This window comes from Mus caroli, unplaced genomic scaffold, assembly GCF_978045245.1.
Source record: "Mus caroli unplaced genomic scaffold, Mus_caroli_1 scaffold_17, whole genome shotgun sequence".
NCBI lineage: Eukaryota > Metazoa > Chordata > Mammalia > Rodentia > Muridae > Mus > Mus caroli.
The window spans coordinates 92,748,338-92,767,466 of record NW_028227272.1 but is presented as its reverse complement, the minus strand read 5'-3'; positions in this window follow the sequence as shown (position 1 = coordinate 92,767,466).

Here is a 19,129-nt window from a genome sequence, read left to right as displayed (position 1 = left end):
AGGATAGTGGCTGTGAGCTTGTCACTCACAGGGCAGGGCTGGTCCTTCCTCACAGTCAGCATAAGGAGATAGGGACTTGAGACCAGTGAGCTGTGGACCCTCCCACAGACCATATCGGAGAGGATGGATCCGTCCTCTGGCCTTGGCTCAGCCACTTTCACGAGGACCAACGTGAGACCATGGATGGGCTTCCTCTAGCTACCAGGGATAACTTGAACACGGCCTGCAGCCGCCAGCATGGCTCTGCTCTGTAAACAGAGGCCTGACCTATTTAATTCTTCCCAGGGGTTGGGTAAGAGCTTGACTCACGCAGACATGAAACTGTGGCCTAATTGGATCCTAATTACTCAGAGGACTGCTGTTTACCCAAACTTCCAGTAAACCGGACTCCTCACGCCATGAGAGCAGGCCGCAGCTCAGGAGACAGTGAGGAACACGACGCAGGTCAAGACTTGTCATCCCTGGAAGTCCTTTCTGTAAAAGATGTGATGTCACTAATTGCTCAAGGATAAACAAAAGCAAGGCTGGCAAAGCCTACTTTCTGGATTGAGAATGGCTTTCCTGCGTTTCTGAGGGGCCGTCCACTCGGAAATATTTCCAAATATGCAAGGCTAATGGGAGTGCCAGAGCCAAGCCAAGCCAAGCCAAGGAAGCAAGCAGGATTCACCCACCGTGTGGTAAACGCCCCTGTGACAGGAGTAATCTGCAATGGAGATAAACCTCTGTATAGTCAGAAACTCAGCAAAGAAGAGGAGACCGAAGAGCGGCCTTCTTAGGGGCTTGGTTGATGTCTGGGTAGGGTTGGGCAGAGACTGTGAGGAGCACACCTCTGAACACATATGATTCATTTTATGCAGAAGAATGTTAAGTAAACCAAACCTGACTCAGGAAGACAAGTGTTATGTTCTTGCTTGTGTGTGGAAGCCAGAGGAAGTGAAGTCATAGAAGCTGAGTTGCAGAGCAGAGGTCGCTGGAGGCATTGAAAGGTGGGGTGTGTGGGGAAAGTGTCAAATTGGTAATGGTGTGGAATGATAAAGTAGCATTTATAATGTATTGTATATTTTATAAAGAATGAGTTAAGGTGCTTCCAGTCCCCAACATTACATAGTAAATGTCCAAGAGAGAGAAGTGCGCGTGACTCAGAATTGTCATCATGTCACATACATACACCAAATTAGCACACTGTGACCCATACATGTGTATAATTGTACTAACATAGAACATTTCTTTGAAAAATACCTCTATATACGGAAGATATATCACTGTTTTCCCAAATGTCAGCCATTACAGGTGATTCATTTTAATTTAAGCTTTTTTTTTTTTTTTTTTTTTTTTTTTTTTGCATTTCATATGAAACAGACTTGAGGAGGACAAAAAAATCCTTTAAGGAACATCATCACTCCTTTCCCTGTCTCCCCTATGTCAGCAGCAGCGCTCTTGTGACTCTAGACACTATGGTATTAAAGGGCTTTCACAAGCTGGAATAGATCGCTGGCTGCTTCCAGTGAATAGCAGAGCCATACAGCGTACTCTGAATTAAATAAAGCCATCCTCTACCCCCGTGGTACTGCCTGAGTCTCCTACGACTGCTGGAGCAAAGCACTGCCACCTAGTCCTTCCAACAGTCGTACCACACCTGGCTCTGCCCTCAGAAGTGTGTGAACCAGCCCAGGCACACTGGAGACCCTCTCCTACCCTCTCTCCAGCTCCTCTTTGGCTCTCCCTCATTGGCATTCTGTGACTATGGCTACTCTGCTCCGGGCTCTGCCTGCCCTTCTGTCTTCTTATACTTCACCCCGTGAATCTTCCTGACTCCATTTTCTCACTTATAAAAAGACCTGTCATTGCTTGCGGTGCCTACCCTTATCTATTATGACTTTATCTTAACTATTTATTTCTGGGGGGAAAGAAACCTTCCAATAGTGTTGGACCTGAGGCTCTGGAAAGGTTGTGGGCTTTGGGCTCCTCCTTGAGTGCAGAGACTACAAACCAAATGTTCATTTTTGCCCAACTCTGCAAATCTACAGAGACCTGCTAGGTCCTGCAGCGCAGTATGGAAGAGGCTCAGGCCACAGGTTCTGGAGAGAGGAAGTCTAGACCACGCCACAGGGAAGAGAGGGCTAGAGAGCTGGTTGCCATGGTGATTCCCTCTCGGTTTCCACGGTTTCCACCATACTCCTGCTGCCTCCCACATGGTCCTGTGCATCCCACATGGCCCTGGGTTATTTTGAGTCAATCCATCCCACGCAAAGGGCCACAGGTGACTGGACAACCTGTTCTCCTTCTCATAGTTTAGGGTTCAGTGAGGTCTTAGGGAAGAAAGAGCTTCACTTCAAGGAATGCAGGATGAGTCCCAGGCAGGAGTAGGTAGGTTCAGGGCCACTGGGAGGCTCAACTGCAGCTGCCTTCAGCCTTCAGGGATGGTCTCCAATCAAGGCAAGCATTAAATCTGGGACTTTCTAACAACCATGGCTGAGCCTTGGAGTTTTGTGTTATAGATTATGTGTTTAGGAAGCTCAAGAAAAAGGGCCAGGGTCTTAAAGCCACACTGGGCCTCTGTATGGGACACCTTCTATCAGCTGGTTCAGGGGATAGTCTGCCATGTGTCCCTCTGCTGCCCTCTGAAGTCCTCTTACCCCATACATCCTGTTCCGCACACCCTCTGTTTCCTAGTTATCTGGAAGAATGGTCAGAGAACGCCTTTACTACTGTGAAGACTGCTTTCTGTGGATCTTGATGGAGTGAGCTGACTCACGCCCTTACCCTGTTCAGAGACTCTATTAGTACTGGACCAGGTACTGGTTTGATTTCCTTTGAAGGACTGCTTCTGTACCCGATGTTAGAAATGTTGCAGGCGCAGGGGGAATGATTGTCCTTGCACATCAATTTTGCCATTACGCTCATCTAGCAGCTTTTGTTCAGCCCGATCTTAATGATTTGGACCTGAAATTTCATCAGCAGAGGGAACAGAAAAGAATATTCAAGTATAAAGCCAGCTTCAGATTGGCTGTTCTTTGAGCTGAGAGTATCTCAACGGTGTTTGTGGAGGTCAGAGATCACTGCTTACGAGGGAGGAGGAAACAGAGAGGTGGCTCAGCCTCGATGTGTGAGCTCAGTAGATGTCCTTCCTCTGGCCTCATAAGTAGCTTGTACTGTGTGTCTAAGGATGGGTCCCCATCTGGACCACTGCTGCCCTGGTGTCTTGGTGCTGAGGCCCACGGAGCCCTGAGGATGCCTTGCATGGTGGTTTGAATGAGATTCCCCCCATAGTCTCTAGCATCTGCATAATTGGTCCCCATTTGGTAGCACTGTTTGGGAAAACTTCGAAGGTTGGAGGAAGTGCGTCACTGGGAATGGAAGTTGAGAGTTTAAAGATTTGTGCCATTTTGAGCTCTCTCTCTTCCTCTTTCTCTATCTGTCTCTGTCTGTGTCTGTCTCTGTCTTTTTCTCCCTCTCTCTGTCTCTCTGCTCACTGTCTCTGTCTTGCTCACTGTTTCTCACTGTCTCTCTCTTTGTCTCTCTCTATCTCACTGTCTCTCTGTCTGTCTCTGTCTATATCTCTGTCTGTTTCTCTCTCTCTCTGACTCTCTCTGTCTCTCTCTATCTCTCTTTGTGTCTCTCTCTGCCTCACTGTCTCTCTGTTTGTCTCTGTCTGTATCTCTGTCTGTTTCTGTCTCTCTCTGTCTCTCTATCTCTCTGTCTCTGTCTGTATCTCTGTCTGTCTGTCTCTCTATCTCTGTATCTCTGTCTGTCTCTGTCTCTCTGTCTTTGTCTCTCTCTGACTCACTGTCTCTCTCTGTCTCTCTCTCTCTGTTTGTCTCTGTCTGTATCTCTGTCTTTTTCTGTCTCTGTCTGTCTGTCTGTCTGTCTGTCTGTCTCTCTCTCTCTCTCTGCCTCCTACTTGTGGTTCAACATGTGAGCTCCCAGGTTCTGCTCCTGCTTCCACACCTGCTACTTGAAGCCACCATGGACTCTGGGGCTGAAAGCCCAAACAAACTCTTTTTCAAGTTGCTGGGGTCCTGGTGTTTTATTAGAGAGTAGTCAACACATCTTTGTCCCTGTGCTGTGTCTCTGCCCCTCTGGTCTCAGTCTTCAGGAGCCTCGGCAAAATCAGCTACACAGAGGTCAGAGGTCAAGGCCAAGCCTTCAATTTGCCCCAGTTGCATTCCTTGGGAAGGCCTGGAAACCTAGCAAAAACACTCCCAATGCAGAATGACCCCGGAGAACAAATGCCAGGGTGTGCCTGGAGGAGAGGGCTGGCCGAGTGAGACTCAGATGCTGGCATGCCTTCGCTCTGCAGGGTATGTGACTCTGGACAGAGTATTCTACTTAAGGCAAACTTTCCTCAGTGTTGGATTGGTACAGGCTACATCAGTAGGATTCACAATTAAAGAAAAAAATGCAGAGAAAACCGCCATGAGCCTCCAGAGAGCTTGTTGGTTGGACAGTTCGTAAAACTAGAACATGGGGCTTCAGAAACAGCGGGATCCTTGGTTATAGGTATCATAGGGACTCTGGCCTTTGGTCTTTAAGCTGGTAACAGCTCAAATCTCAATCAAGACAGCCAAAGGGGACAGAATGGCTGAGGGCACTGAGTTCCAACCTCTGAGGCAGAACCTGGACTGGCTGGGGTGTCATGCTCACTGAGGGATGGTCTCTGAAGACAGGAAAAAGGGAAGGAGATAAAGACAGACACCATCAGGCCAGGAGTTGGGAAAGCAGACTCTCAGGGGACATGTGTTAGGTGAGCAGCTGGGACAGCCTGAGCCTGGTGATTAGTGGAAACCGGAGGAAAAAGACATTTGATAGCAGAAAAATCCACAAATCCCTCTCCACAGAGGAGTCTGAAAGCTGAAAATGTTTGTAAATAACTCCAACAAAGGGCCGGCAAGCCTGTTTGACCAGCTGCCCTGCCAGGTTGTCGCTGGGGACACAGGAGCCCTGGAGGCTTCTCCTTCAGATCCACTCTGGTTTCACCATTTGTGAGAGCTCTCCACCCACCAGAGTGAACTTACTATGCAGGTAAATAAAGAGAGCTCTGGAAAGACAATTACCTGCTCTGAAAGCTTGCCACCGCACAATGCCTGTCTCCTAGGAGAGTTGCAGAAAGGACGCAGAGTGGAATTCTCTGAGGCATCTTTCCAAATGTCACAGGCTCACACCAGGACAGGGTGTGTTTCTCTCCAGTCCCCTGACCCTGATGCTCTAGGACAGGTGGTCACCTATGGAAATTCAAGGCCCAAGAATAAGCTTGGATGGGGAATGTGATGGTTTGTATATGCTCGGCCCAGGTATAGCTCTGTTTGGAGTAGGTGTGGCCTTGTTGGAGTGGGTGTGGCCTTGTGGCCATATTAGAGTGGGTGTGGCCATGTTAGAGTAGGTGTGGCCTTGTTGGAGTAGGTGTGGCCTTGTTGGAGTGGGTGTGCCTTGTGGTCATGTTGGAGTGGGTGTGGCCTTGTTGGGATTGGTGTGGCCTTGTTGGAGTGGGTGTGGCCTTGTTGGAGTAGGCATGTCACTGTGGCTATAGGCTCTAAGACCCCTCATCCTAGTACCTTGGAAGCCTGTATTCTGCCAGCAGCCTTCAGATGAAGATGCAGAAGTCTCAACTCCTTCTCCTGCACCATGCCTGCCTGGATTCTGGCATGACCTTGATGATAATGGACTGAACCTCTGAACCTGTAAGGCAGCCCCAATGAAATGTTGTCCTTATAAGAGTTGCCTCGGTCATGGTGTCTGTTCCCAGCAGTAAAACCCTGACTGAGACAGGGAATAAAGATATATTTTTATTTTCATCTGATTTCCAGCTGATAAAGAGTTACCTTTTCCCATTGTTGAATGCAGACAATGCAGGTGGGGTGGCTGGATCATACACATGGCAGTTGTCTTCCACGTTCTGAGGAGACTCCCACAGTAGCTTCGCTCTCCATGCTCCCCACCAACACTGTGGGTGAAGACTCTGCTCTTCCCTGACCCCGCCAGGGTTTGCTATCTGTGGCCTTTTTGGTCATTGTTGTTCTGACCTATGGGAAGCAGAGCTTCTTTGGGGGCTTTGATTTACATTTCTCTGATGGTTACTAATTCTGGGTCTCATCCACACACCTCTTGGGTATTCGGTTATTTTCTTTTGAGATGCCTGTTTGGATTGGATGAGTCAAAAACTCTTGAAGTGAAGGAACTTCAGAAAGAAAACTTCATGAGCCTTTGTCAATGCCATAAGAAGGCTGAGACATGTGGGTCACGTTCCTGCAACCAGCAGCTTAGATTAAAAAGCATCCAGAAAAATTCCTCTGGACCCCTTAGCCAAGATGGTCACCATATTATGATGACCAACACACACACACACACACACACACACACACACATGTATATATATACATACATATATACACATATATATATGTGTGTGTGTGTATCTTACACACATATATATGTATGCATGTATATAAATACATATGCATATGTATATAGCCCACCATTTTAAATAGGAACACACATATTTAACCCATGGGCTCTCAGTCTTTAAGGAAGGTAAGGATGTCAGGAAAGCCACCTCCTGCATCCTGCAGCTCCTCTGGAGTCAGCAGCACCCCTTGGGCAGCTAGATATCCTGTCTCAGTTAATGGACATTGTCATTGAGCTGCCCCACCCCCACCCCCACAACCCCAGAAAGAAACGTTTTTTCTTTCTGTGTTTCTTTTATGCAAAAGAATATGCAAATTCCTTCTACTAATAGAGAGATTTTTTAAAAAAAGAACTCATGTCAGTTAACTACCTGTCACCACTGGAATGGAATCCCGAGGGTGAGGGTTAATCCCCACTCTCTGTTTGACAGGCTCTAGAATCACTGTGGGGACAAGTCTCTTAGAGTGTGCCTGTGAAGGTCTATCTAGAGTAGGGTATAGAATCGAGGAGACACACCTTATGTGTGGGCAGCACTTTCCTTGGAGTGGGTTCCAGGACTGAATCTAAAGGAAAAGGAGCTGAACTACAGATTTGTCTCTTTCTGCTTCCTGACTGGGTGTGCAACATGTCCAGTCACCCCTGTTGCTGTCGCGGGCTGTCCTCACACTGTGAGCCCAAATCAACCCTTAGGTTGCTTGTGTCAGGCATTTGCTCACAGCAGTGAAACCTGTGCCTAGAGTGCTGAGATCGATAATCACTTAGGGGAAGAACATTTGTTTGACTCACAGTTTCTTTACACATTTCTGTCTGACATCTGGCTCTGTTGCTTTGGTCTCATAGTGAGGTGGAGAGAGCACGCATGGAATAAAATCATTCACTTCATTGTATGCAAACATGGAAGGTCGTGGGAATCCTATGGAAAAGTCTCCAGCGACCTAAGTGCCTGACATGAGGTGTCACCATTGGTTTTGGATCCAATGGTGTAGAATCCAGCATCTTGTCCATGCTGGGTCAGCTCCCTGCCACTGAGCCAATGGCTCTGAGCTCTGTGATTCCTTTACCTTTGCAATTTCTTCTTATCGGCGCTACAATTAGAGAGTCCTAACGACACTGCTTACACCAACCTGCCCCTGTTCCCCACACAGGAGGGAACCTTCACAGGCCACAGCTGTGGTCCCTACATGTTTCTGAGTCCAGGTTTTACAGCCTGGAAGCCTGTCTGTCTGTCTGTCTGTCTGTCTGTCTGTCTGTCTGTCTGTGGTAGTATCTCAAAATCTTCCTTCTTTGATGAATGGATGAATCAAAACCAAAAGCCGTACGGGCACATGACACTTGAAAAAGTATATACAGTGCATTTTGATTCAGTGTCTTTTTGTTTGTTTTATTATTTTATTTTATTTTCCTCTTTTCTGGTATAGCAGTAGAGTTCACTGGGAAATTCTGTAGACCAATCCTCACCTTCCCTCCTGGATGAAATGTTTCAATTTAGGAGAAACTGCCGTGCAAAAGCCCCTGACTTTTTCAGGCTGCCTGTGTCTGACCTTTAGACCTTACATTGCTTGCTACTGCCTGGGTATTCTCCAACTGTCCCCACTTCCCATCACTCTTTGGGGAACGTCTGCAGAGCACTGTGACCATAGTCTATCTGCCCCTTGTTACCTAATGATGCCCTTGATGGAATGTCACCAACTCTGGGTCCTCAGAGCTCCATGCTCTCTCTGTTACTTTATCTTCTTCTTGGAAACAGAGCAGGAGACCTGCCCAACAGACTAAGGTGGGCAATGCCATACAACTGAAGTTCTCATCAGAAGTGCCCACTGCTGCATGCTCCCCAGATTCTAATGCACCTCTGCTGGCATGCTTGTGCCCATGAGGTGAGTGGAATACAACTTCTGTTCCATTCCAATTGTGCGGGACCTGAGACAGCATTAGGGAAGCACCTTGGGTGCAGAGTCGGTGGACACCCCCCCCCCAAGGATGGCTAGTCCCTGGTCAGTGGATGCCCAAGCATTGGCAGACAGTCAGTGGGAAGGTAGGAATAAGGGTGTGGACAGTTGTCACCATCTCTTAGTTGATCCTTACTGGGCTCAGATGACATCACTTCCAGCCCCCTCAAGATCTGAGCGTTGCATCCTTCCCCACCATTGCTGCCTTCTGGGTACCTGTGTTTGTGGAAATGCATGAATCTATCAGTTAAAGGGAACTCTAGCATCCATCAAACAGCAGTAGCAAGACAGGAGTTAAACCAGGATCAAGCAGGTGGCCTATGGGTATGTGAGCCCCTACTAGGAGGGATGATTCAAACCTGTGGGCCACCTGGGTGGACACCAGAGTCCTCAACCCACCATCCTCTCCCTGGGACCCTGGTTCCTCTGGACTCTGCCAATTTCTTGAGAAGCAATAGGAACACGGGCCCCTGGTCAGGCTGAATTTGGGCTCTTCAGAGCCAGCTCCAGCTGTCTCTCTGCTCCAATATTAGGCTCTCCCCCATACACACCATGGATGGACACTGTGACACTTAGTGTTAATGGTCAATTTGATGAGACCCAGAATCACCTGGGAGATGAGCCTGTGGATATGCCTGTAAGGACGATTTTGAATGTGTTCACTGATTTGTATCCATCTTAATTGTGGCTGAGGCCATTTCCTGAGGGGATCCTGGAGTGTGTCAATGAGTAACACTGTAAGCTGGTTACACGTGTTTAGTTCTCAGCTGTGGATATAGCAGGGCCAGCTCATTCAGGCTCCTGCTGCCTTTCCTTCTGTACTGTGAAGGATTGTGCCCTTGAACCATGGCCAGAATAAACCCTTTCTCCCTTAAGTTGCTTTGGTCAGAGCATTTTACCACAGCAAAGGGGAAACAACTAAGACAGACAGAGATGGGGCCAGTTGTCCAGAGCTTTCCCTCAGGGCAGAGGTGCCCTTCCTGGCCTAGTCCCTGCAGATGTGGGGAGTCTGCAGTTTCCTTCAAGGCCCCTTTGATCATTTGCTTGTGAACTCTTCCTTCTTGTATATTCTCGGCTGAGCTGCATGCCTAGGCTTTCTGTCAACATTGCTATTTTTACCCAAACCACGCATTATTCTCCCCTTGCTCTTTGATGCTTTTATGATGTATTTTGCAACACCAGTTGGGAAAGTAGGAGAGACTGGTCATGCCTTTCTGTTGTTTTCCCAGAATGCCTTTACAGTCCTTCAGGGAGGACCTCTGAGATGTTTGTGAAGGGAAACCAGAGACCTGCTGCTATCTACAGTGAATTGGAACTTTCCTGGCTCCTGCCCTTCCTCCTGTGTTCTGATTCCTTTCTGTGGACACTCTGGAGGGCAGAACACTTCTTGCTCAGCTCCCGCCTCCTCCCCTTTTTCTTCTCCCCCTCCTCCCCTTCCTCCTCCTCCTTTTCTTCCTCCCCTTCCTCCTCCTCCTTTTCTTCCTCCTCTTCCTCCTCCTCCTCCTTCTCCTGCTTCTCCTCCTCCTTCTCCTCTTCCTCCTCCTCCTTTTCCTTTTCTTCTTCTTCCTCCTCCTCCTCTTCTTCTTTCTCCTCCTCCTCTTCCTCCTCAGCTGTACAACCCTGGCCCAATGGTCACAATGTCATCACCCACAGATATTCTGGGATACAGGAGAGACAGTTGATGTGGGAAAATGCCTGAGCCGTCACCACTCACAGGATCACTCACAGTCACTCTAGGAGCACAGAAGAGACATTCTATGGCCACAGGCCTCCTAAATTCAGAGGCTCCACATCTCTGCTTCCTTTAACCGGAACCCTCCAGGCCAGCCACCTGCTCAGAACCCTGTAGAATATTCCGTCTCTAAGGCAAACAGGTACCTAGTTACTAGGGCCAGTCCTCTCTTGGGCTGGAAGACAGGAGGACAGCCAGTGTCCCTAGCTGTGTTCCTCTTAAGACACAGTTACTAGCAGCACGGTCCTTGGAGTATACTGGGAATGTGGAAACAGCTCAGTGCAGGGGACGCAGTCATTCCCAGGCACCATCTACCCAAACTCTAGCAGGTCCTAGCAGGGGTGTTCTCTGTCAGACTCGGCTCACCCAAGGCTGGTGAGGCAGCGTAGCTCATTCTTAGTGAAGCCCCCTCTGATCAAATGCTCCCCTCCTGTGAGGGTCACAGGGATGACTCCTTTTGGGGATCCCTCTGCTTCATGTTTGCCTAATGTTTAGATATATCTGAGTTGCTAATGCTGTATTGTTTCCTATTTACCAGTTATCTGTGTCCTTTTTTAAAAAAAAAAAAATCTTCTACCACTCTTGGTGCTAGAGTGATGGCTTAGGAGCTAAGACCGTGCACTGCCCTTGCAGAGGACCTGGGTTCTGTTCCCAGCACCCACACAGCATCTCTCAGTCATGTGTAACTCCAGGGGACCTGAGTTGCTCTTCTTTCCAGGGCACTAGGCATGTATACACATGGCATACATGCATGCATGTAGGTAAAACATAAAATTAATCTTAAAATAAAAAATGTTCTTTTTATCTGGCCCTTCCTCTCCTCCCTCTCCCTCCCTTCCTGTCTACCCTCTCCTCCCCCCTCCTTTCCCCTCCCCTCTCTTCCCCCTCCTCTCCCTCCTCTTCCTTCCCCCCAGTCCTATTCTCTCCCCTTCCTTACCCTTTCCTCTCCCTTCCTTTCCTTCCCTCTCCCTGCCTTCCCCTCCCTCCTCTCCCCCTCCCTCCTCCCTTTTCTCCTCCTTTTCTTCCTTTCCTGTGCTAGTTTGGGACCCACAGGCTTACACAAGCTCAGGTAAGTGCTCTACCACCAGGCTGCATTTCAGTCCTCTCTTCGCTCTGGGTTTCATTTGAGTGTTTGATCTGATTTTACTTTGTCTCTGCCCTTAGCAATGCAAATCTCACCCCTTGTTTACTCTTTATAGTAAGAGCCTCTCTCTGTGTCTGTAATATTTTTAACGTTTAAGATAGATCCAAGAGCACAGATACCGCGTGGGGTACTGAAGCTATCATGAATCTGATCAGTGTTGGGGACATGAGTTGAACAATCCTCTCAGAAGAATCCTCTCAGAGTCGTCCATTCACTTCCAGCCCTAGAACCTCAAGGTGGGGCTGGGTTCAGAGACAGCAGAGACTTTACAGAGGCACCTGGATTAGGATTAGGTCTCCGTGGTGCACTAAGGCAGGCTGCTGTTATCTTATGAACAGGAGGATGTGGACACAGGAGCACCACTTTCCTGTGCAGCAAGTGGAGGCTGGGGTGAAGAGCCAGACAGGGTAGATGGTGCACGGACGCTGTGTCTATGTCCACACAGCAGGAAAGGAGCTGGGGGTGGATGATGCTTATTTTCCCAAAAGGAACAAAACTGGTGACATCCTCACGTCACACAACAGCTTGCAGAGCAATAATAAAATAAATGCTGCCCATGTGTGGCCCTGGATGCCAGCCCCACGGAGTTAATGCTTACAAGATGTGGGAGGGTGGACTAAAAGGAACAGAAACAGCTAATGTGAAAGCAGCGGGGTGTTTTCTCATGTGTGTGCATGTGTGTGCATTTGGTGTTTGCTCACATGTATATGTATCATGTGCACGCTCCAAGGACCGAAGCCTTAGCTCCCATACACATCAGGCATAGCAAGTCAGGAGCTACACTGATGGATCAGGATCCAGCCCCTCTGGTGCAGGAGTTTTATCTCTCTAAGCCTCAATTCCCACATCTGCAAAATGGGTGTAGTAAAACCAACCTCTCAAGGAAAAAAAAGGAATGGCAGATGAAAGTGAACTTTGAAAATGGTGCTGGCTGTTGCAGCCATTAATTATGTGCTTACTTTATGACATGGACAGCCGCATCCAACCCCAAAGTGGGTGTTATTTCTCAGCACCAGGTTCATGTGAAGGTGACTACAGCCAACATGTAATTCTTTTCTATTCAGAGTCTATGTCTCATGTGCAGTTTTTATAGCCTCCATGTTCTGTCTTCCAGCCAGCCCGCCTCTCTCTGGTCCACTGGACTGCACGAACCCGTGCTTCTGATCTGCTGTGCCATGTGATCACATGCTGAACCCTGGCTCTACATCTGAAGAGATTAGAGTTGGACACATGGAGACAGCTTGTGGGAACTGGCTTTGGCAATCCTGAACCATTGTGCCACCTGAACATGGCTTCGGGAGGCAGGGAGGGGACAGTTACTCATAGCGCCTGGAACAAAAACCATGTCAGTTCCAGTTGCAACGATGTCATCACACCAGCTATGCCCAAAAATGGTCTTTCCCAAGTGTCATATTTCAGGCAGGACTCACATGACTGAGCTCCGCCCGAGAGTTACAACATGCTTTCATAACCGGGGGTTTCCCCGGCTAAACTTTTGGGTCTCACCCTTCTGTATTGCTCTGAGAGAGCTGACAGATCAGCATCTGGCCCAGATGAAGAGATCTGAAGGTCATGGGTAATTTGAAATGCAAACCAAGGGCTGTGGATAGAGGAACTGGGAGCCTGAAGGAGCCCTAGTGTGACATCTGCAGTAGTGTTGATGATTCCTTTTTAAAAATAACAATTGTGTTTTAGAGAGAGAGAGAGAGAGAGAGAGAGAGAGAAGCCAGGCATGTGTGGTGGACGAGTGGTATGGTACTGGGGAAGGGGGTGCCTCCGAGTGCCCATGCTGAGGCATCCCTTCCCCGTGAAGGACCAGTCACAGGATGAGTATAGAATAGAGCTTATTTAGGGTATGAGGAGGGGAGGGGGAGAGAGAGAGAGAGAGAAGAAGAAGAAGAAGAAGAAGAAGAAGAAGAAGAAGAAGAAGAAGAAGAAGAAGAAGAAGAAGAAGAAGGAAGAGGAGGAGGAGGAGGAAGGAGGAGGAGAAGGAGAAGAAGAAGAGGGGAGGAGAAGAGAAAAGGAGAGGAGGAGGAGGAGGAGGAGGAGGGGAGGTGAGAAGGGGAGGAGAAGGAGAAGAAGAAGAGGGGGGAAGAGAAGAGAAAAGGAGAGGGGAGGGGAGGGGAGGGGAGGGGAGGGGAGGGGAGGGGAGGGGAAGGGGGGGAGGGGAGGGGAGGGGGGGGAGGGGAGGGGAGGAGTAGAGGCTAGCCATGAGGAGTGGAGAGAGTGGGGAGAGAAGGAACAGAGGAGGAAGAGGGTAAGAGAGCAAGAGAAGAAGAGAGAAGAGAGTGAGGAGGGGACAAGCAGCCCCTTTTATAGTGAGTCAGGCACACCTGGCTGTTGCCAGGAACTGTGGGGTGGAGCCTAGAAGGAATGCCATCACCAATAAATAACATTTTTATTTTAAAAATTATACAGTATATTTTGATCATATATTTTCCCCTTGTTTAAATTCCAGATCCTTCCTACCTCCATCCCTTCCCAACTGCATGTTCTTTGCATCTCTCAAGGCAAAAACAAAGCCCCAAAACTGAAAATTAAAACACAAACCTAAAAAAAAAGTCAATAGGACAAAAAAAAAATGTCCAAACAAAAGAAAACAATAGTGTGCCTGACCCCTTCCCCCAAAGAAAACTTCTGGAGTTGGTTTTGTGTTGCTAACTACTCCTGGGCATGGGACCTGCCTTGGAGTGTGGTATTCCCAGGGATACGCCATTTGAGACAATGGATTTTCCTTCTACCAGAAGGTATCCATTGCAAATAGTTTCTTAGTTAGGGGTGATACTTTGTGACTACTTCCCTTCCTCCATGCTGAGATTTTGTCTGGTTTGAACCTGTGCAGGTCTTGGTATGCTACTGTAGTCTCTGTGAGTTATTATTATTATTATTTTATTTTATCAATCCTGTTATGTCTGATACCTCTGGCTCTTCCAATCTTTCCCCTCCACTTTCATAAAGATCCCTGAGCCTTGATGAGGTCTGGCAGGGCTTGATAAAGACATCTTCTCTGCACGTTATCTAGCTGTGGGTCTCTGTGTCAATTCTCATCTATTGCAAGAAGCTTCTCTGGTAAGGGCTGAGAGATGCTTCCATCTGTGGGCATAGGAGTATAGCATTAAGCTACGTTTTATTGCTAATGTCCTTTAGAAGAGTCACAGTAATTGATCTTTTCTTAGGCCCATGACCTATATAACCTCAGAGTCACCTCTGTGTTCTGTCTCATGGAGTAGGTCTTAAATCTGGCAAAACCTGCTTGGTTATTACCATAACATTTGTGCCACGCCTGCACCAGTCTATCGGACAAGCGCCTGATTGCTGTAGGCTGAAGTTTGGTTCTGATGACTGCTTTCCCCCCTCTGGTAGAGCACAGAGTAACTTCCGGGTGCCGTGTCTGCTGGTCAGACCTGGTGAAGCTTCTAGTGGGGCAGCATCTCAGGTTCTTCATGGTTGATGACATACGTAAGCTGTGTCTTCAGCGATAGGGCCTTACCATCATGTATGGATAGCAACCAATAGCATTTGCAACGGCCTGTGGTATTGGGGGTGAGGGCAGACCTGTTTATGGACTGCTCTCTCCGGTGATGTAAGGCATTCTTGGTGTTGGAGATTATACTTAGTAGTATAGGATGTGCAGTTGAGGCATTGTCTTGCCCCTTACACAGTGACTCCATTTACATTCCTTTCATATACGTGTATACTTTAGGAAGCTTTTAGAGCTTTGTGTCCTTTGGTGTTAGTTACCCCTCCCCCAACTCTCTCCTCCATCCTTCTCCCCCCCCGCCCTCCACATTTCACCCTCCTAGTATTGTTTTCTGTATCTCTTTACAGCACTACAGTCTCTTTCCCCTTCCTTGGAAGATCCCGCCCCCAGTCCCTTATTATCTACCTCGATGGCTATTTGATTTGAAGCACACATATCTAAAGCTTAAGAGATGGCATCCATACATAAGAGGAAATAAGCAAAATTTGTCTTCGTCTGGGTTTCCTCACCCAGGATGGTTTTTTTTTTTTTTCTAGCTCTACCCATTTGCCTGAACTTTTCATAATTTCATTTTTATTAACAGTTGCAAAATATTTCATTATATAAATAGTCTAGATTTTCATTATTATTTATTAGGAGGTGCACAGCTAGGTTGTTTCCAGTCCCCAGCTATTACGAATAGTGCAGCAACAAACACAGATGAGCGAGGATCTCTATAGCAAGAGAGAGTATTTTGGGTATATGGCCAAAAGTAATATAGCTGCATACTGTGTTTGATTGATTTTCAGCTTTTTGAGGAACCTCCAGTACTGATTTTCATAGTGGTTATACAATGAATAAGCCTCCCCCCCACCCCATCTTTGCCAGCATACGCTGTCAATTGTTTTACTGGTCTTGGCCATTCTGACCGGGGTAAATGAAATCTCAAGGTAGTTTTAATTTTGCACTTCTCAGATGGCTAAGGATGTTGGACATTTCTTTAGCCTTCCTCATCCATTTGTGTGTTCTTCATTTGAGAACTCTCTGCTCAGTTCTGTATTCCGTTTTGACCAAGCTGTTTGTTTTGTTGATTTTTTTTTTTTAGTACTTTGTATATGTTAGGCACTAAACTTCTAGCACGTGTATAATTAATTGGCAAAGGTCTCTTCCTATTCTATAGGGTCTTGCTTTGCCTGGTGGTATCCTTTTCCATACGAAGGTTCTCAGCCTTATGAAGTCCCATTTATTGATTGGGTTTTAATCCTATCAATATCCTTCCTGTTCAGAAATTCTTTTCCTGTGCCCATAAGGTCAAGCCCATTACTTCATTTTTCTTTTACGAGATTCAGGAATCCTGGTCTTAGGTTGACGTTCTGGTATGTTGAGTTTTGTAGAGGGTGATAGATATGGATCTATTTATATTCTACATAAAGCTATTCAGTTTGGCCAAGACTATTTGTTGAAGATGCTGTCTTTTCTCCAGTGTATCTGTTTGACTTGTTTGTGAAAAATCATGTGTCTGTAAGCGTGTGAGATTATCTCTGAGTCTTTTTTCTAATTCAGTTGATCAATATGTCTTTTATGCCAACAGGCCAAGAAGAGATATAAGCACAAAGGGACTGAATTAACTTCCTACCTGTCTTGCTGGTTTTCTCATTATGTAGCTCTGGCAAGCCTGTAACTTCATATGTAGAATAAGATAGCCTTGAACTTCTGACAACCCTCCTGCCTCTGTGTCTCGAGTTTTAAGATTACAAGATGTGCACCACTGCCCCTTGTTTTAACTTTACTATTTCCCCACCATGGAGAGGCTACCCACACTCCTCAGCTCAGAGAGGCTCAGTCTCGAGTTAAGAAAAATATGAGAGGCTGGCGAGATGGATCAGTGGATAAGAGCCCTTGCTGCTAAGCTTGACCATAAGTTTGATCCCCAGGTCCCACATGGTAGAAGGAGAGATGTAGGTTCGAGTTCAGCCTTGCTGCTGGGGTGCGTGAATGCCACTCAAGCACCAAACAGGGAGGTGCTAGGCTACATTCCATCCTCTCCACCATGGTGGTGCCAGTGCCAGTGCCCGCTCCAGGGTGGCAGAATGCAGCCTAAGATGGGTGCCCCAACCCCTGGTGAGAAATCACGCAGGCTGAGGCCAAGGTTGGTGCTCTCATACTCCTGGGCACCCAGTTGCTGCTGGGAAGCAAGAGGAATTGAGAATGGGGGGTGGGGAAGGCAGGGCCAGTGATGAGGGGTGGGGTGGGGGATGGGGGTGGGGGAGGGGAGCTCTGACTTAGCTCAGGGTAAGTCTCTCTATGATGAAGCTTCCCCCTACAGCAGTTCTTGATTACTTATTCAAACTGTTTATTCATAGTGGAAAATGGAGGTATACAACTTACTCAGGGTAGACCAGAGATTAAAAACCTTTTGCAGAAAGGAATGTCTGGGAAGGGAGGCTTATTGGCTAAACCCTCAAGGCCCATCCAGATACCTCATTAGCACGGAGAACTCTGTGTTCTGTGCTCTATGACCAGAGGTCATGATCCTCAAGTGGGGAGTCATGGTCATGCGCTCCAGGTCAGGAACCAGGTTAGGAGCAGAAAAGGTGCCTACCATTCTCAGATATGAGAGTACCGGGGTTCCTGACTCCACTAAACCTTCCCAGTTCCTGTCTAGTGACACAGTTCCACTTGCCCACAGAGAGAATTGACTCTCACAAGTTGTTTTCAGACTTCCACATGAATGCTGTTGGGTCTCCTCTCCCCCTCCCCTCCCCCTCCCCCTCTCTCTTCCTCTCCCTCTCTCATGTGTATGTCTCATATAAATGTAATAAAATGTTAACGAAAAATTACTTTTCTACACACACACACACACACACACACACACACACACACACACATATATATATATATATATATATATATATATATATATATGTATATATATAGTTCCTTCTCTTTTTTGGGAAGATTTTATAAAAATTATATCAAATTGAAATCAGTCACACATATAAAACATCTGAACTGATGATATTGCCACAAATAGCTAATTACCTTATAATAAAAGTATTATTGATTCATTAGATTCATTGGTGGGCTTGGAGCCGTTATTTTATAGTCGTGTGCAAAAACCCACACATCATTTTCTTGTACCTTTAAAGAAAATATTAGAATTTTTTTAAAAGACAATGTACCTAGAAGTAGTTTTCTAAATAATTCATTTTAAATAATTCAAGTGCTGAGGACACAACTCAGTGTACAGTGCTTGCTTCGTGAATGCAGGGCCCTGTTTTCAATTCCTAATATCACAAGGAAATTATTTTTTTACAAAAGCTTTACCATTTTTAAACCTTTAATTGATTTATTGTGTGTGTATGCTGTAGCACTTGTGCAGAGGTCAGAGGTCAACTTTTAGGAATTGGTTCTCTCTTGCTGTGGGTTGTGCAGATTGAACTCAGGTCATCAGATTTGGGAGGCAAGTGCGTTTTTACCTACAAAGCCAACTCCCAGTCCCCTAGAGATAGTTCTTAGAATTGTATCATTGCTGCTATAGGTTGATCTTTGAATGTCCTCAGATGTCCATGTGTGATATCCATGGCCTGGTCTCCATTAGGGCCTAGTGAGAACTCTCAAGGGATCCTCAGATCATGGGGAGCGCACCTTTGAAGGGGATTGTAGACTCTGGCCTCATTTTTCTCTTCTGTTCTTTGTTCTCAGGGCAGGCATTTCTGCTGTGCCAATGCTGGCACCATGAAGCATTTACTCAACACAGATGCAAAGCAATGCAGCCAGGTGATCTGCTGACCACAGACTGACCTCACCCAGGCTGTGATCACAAACAAACCTTTTTTTTCTTTATAAATAGATGATCTCAAGTATTTTGTTTAGCGATAGAAAGTAACACTTTTATTAAACAGATAATTATAATCTAGTATGATTCAGAACTGTCAAAGATAAGTGGAAAAATACACAACTTTTTTCTTACAAGGTTTAGGATTGGAGTGGTGCATCATGAAAGAACAAGAAAGAGGTTTCAAGTATTTAAGTAAAAATGTGTCCTCATTAACTATGGAGGGGTGTGATGGAGATGAGGAAAGTGGGTTCCAGGGGCCAAGGGCTCATTTGCCCTTCTCTACAATACTCTGTCCCTTTTGTTCTATGCAAGAATCTCTCCTCTCCAGAATGTCTCTCAAGGCATAGTCCTCAGGTTTCTGACATAAAACATTTTGTAATAATACCAACCTATTTACTCTTATTAACTGTGTTGACATTGGCTTTGGTGCAAACCAAATTATTATTAAGAATTCCAGGCGCCCCTTCGGAGGTCAGAACAGGTTGTCAATTGTTTTCTTTATTACACTGTGAAGAAAAGAGAACTCTTCCCCACAAAAAAAAAAAAAAAAAAAAAAAAAGTCATATGTAAGAATGGATTTGATAAAACAGTTAAGATTCATTTA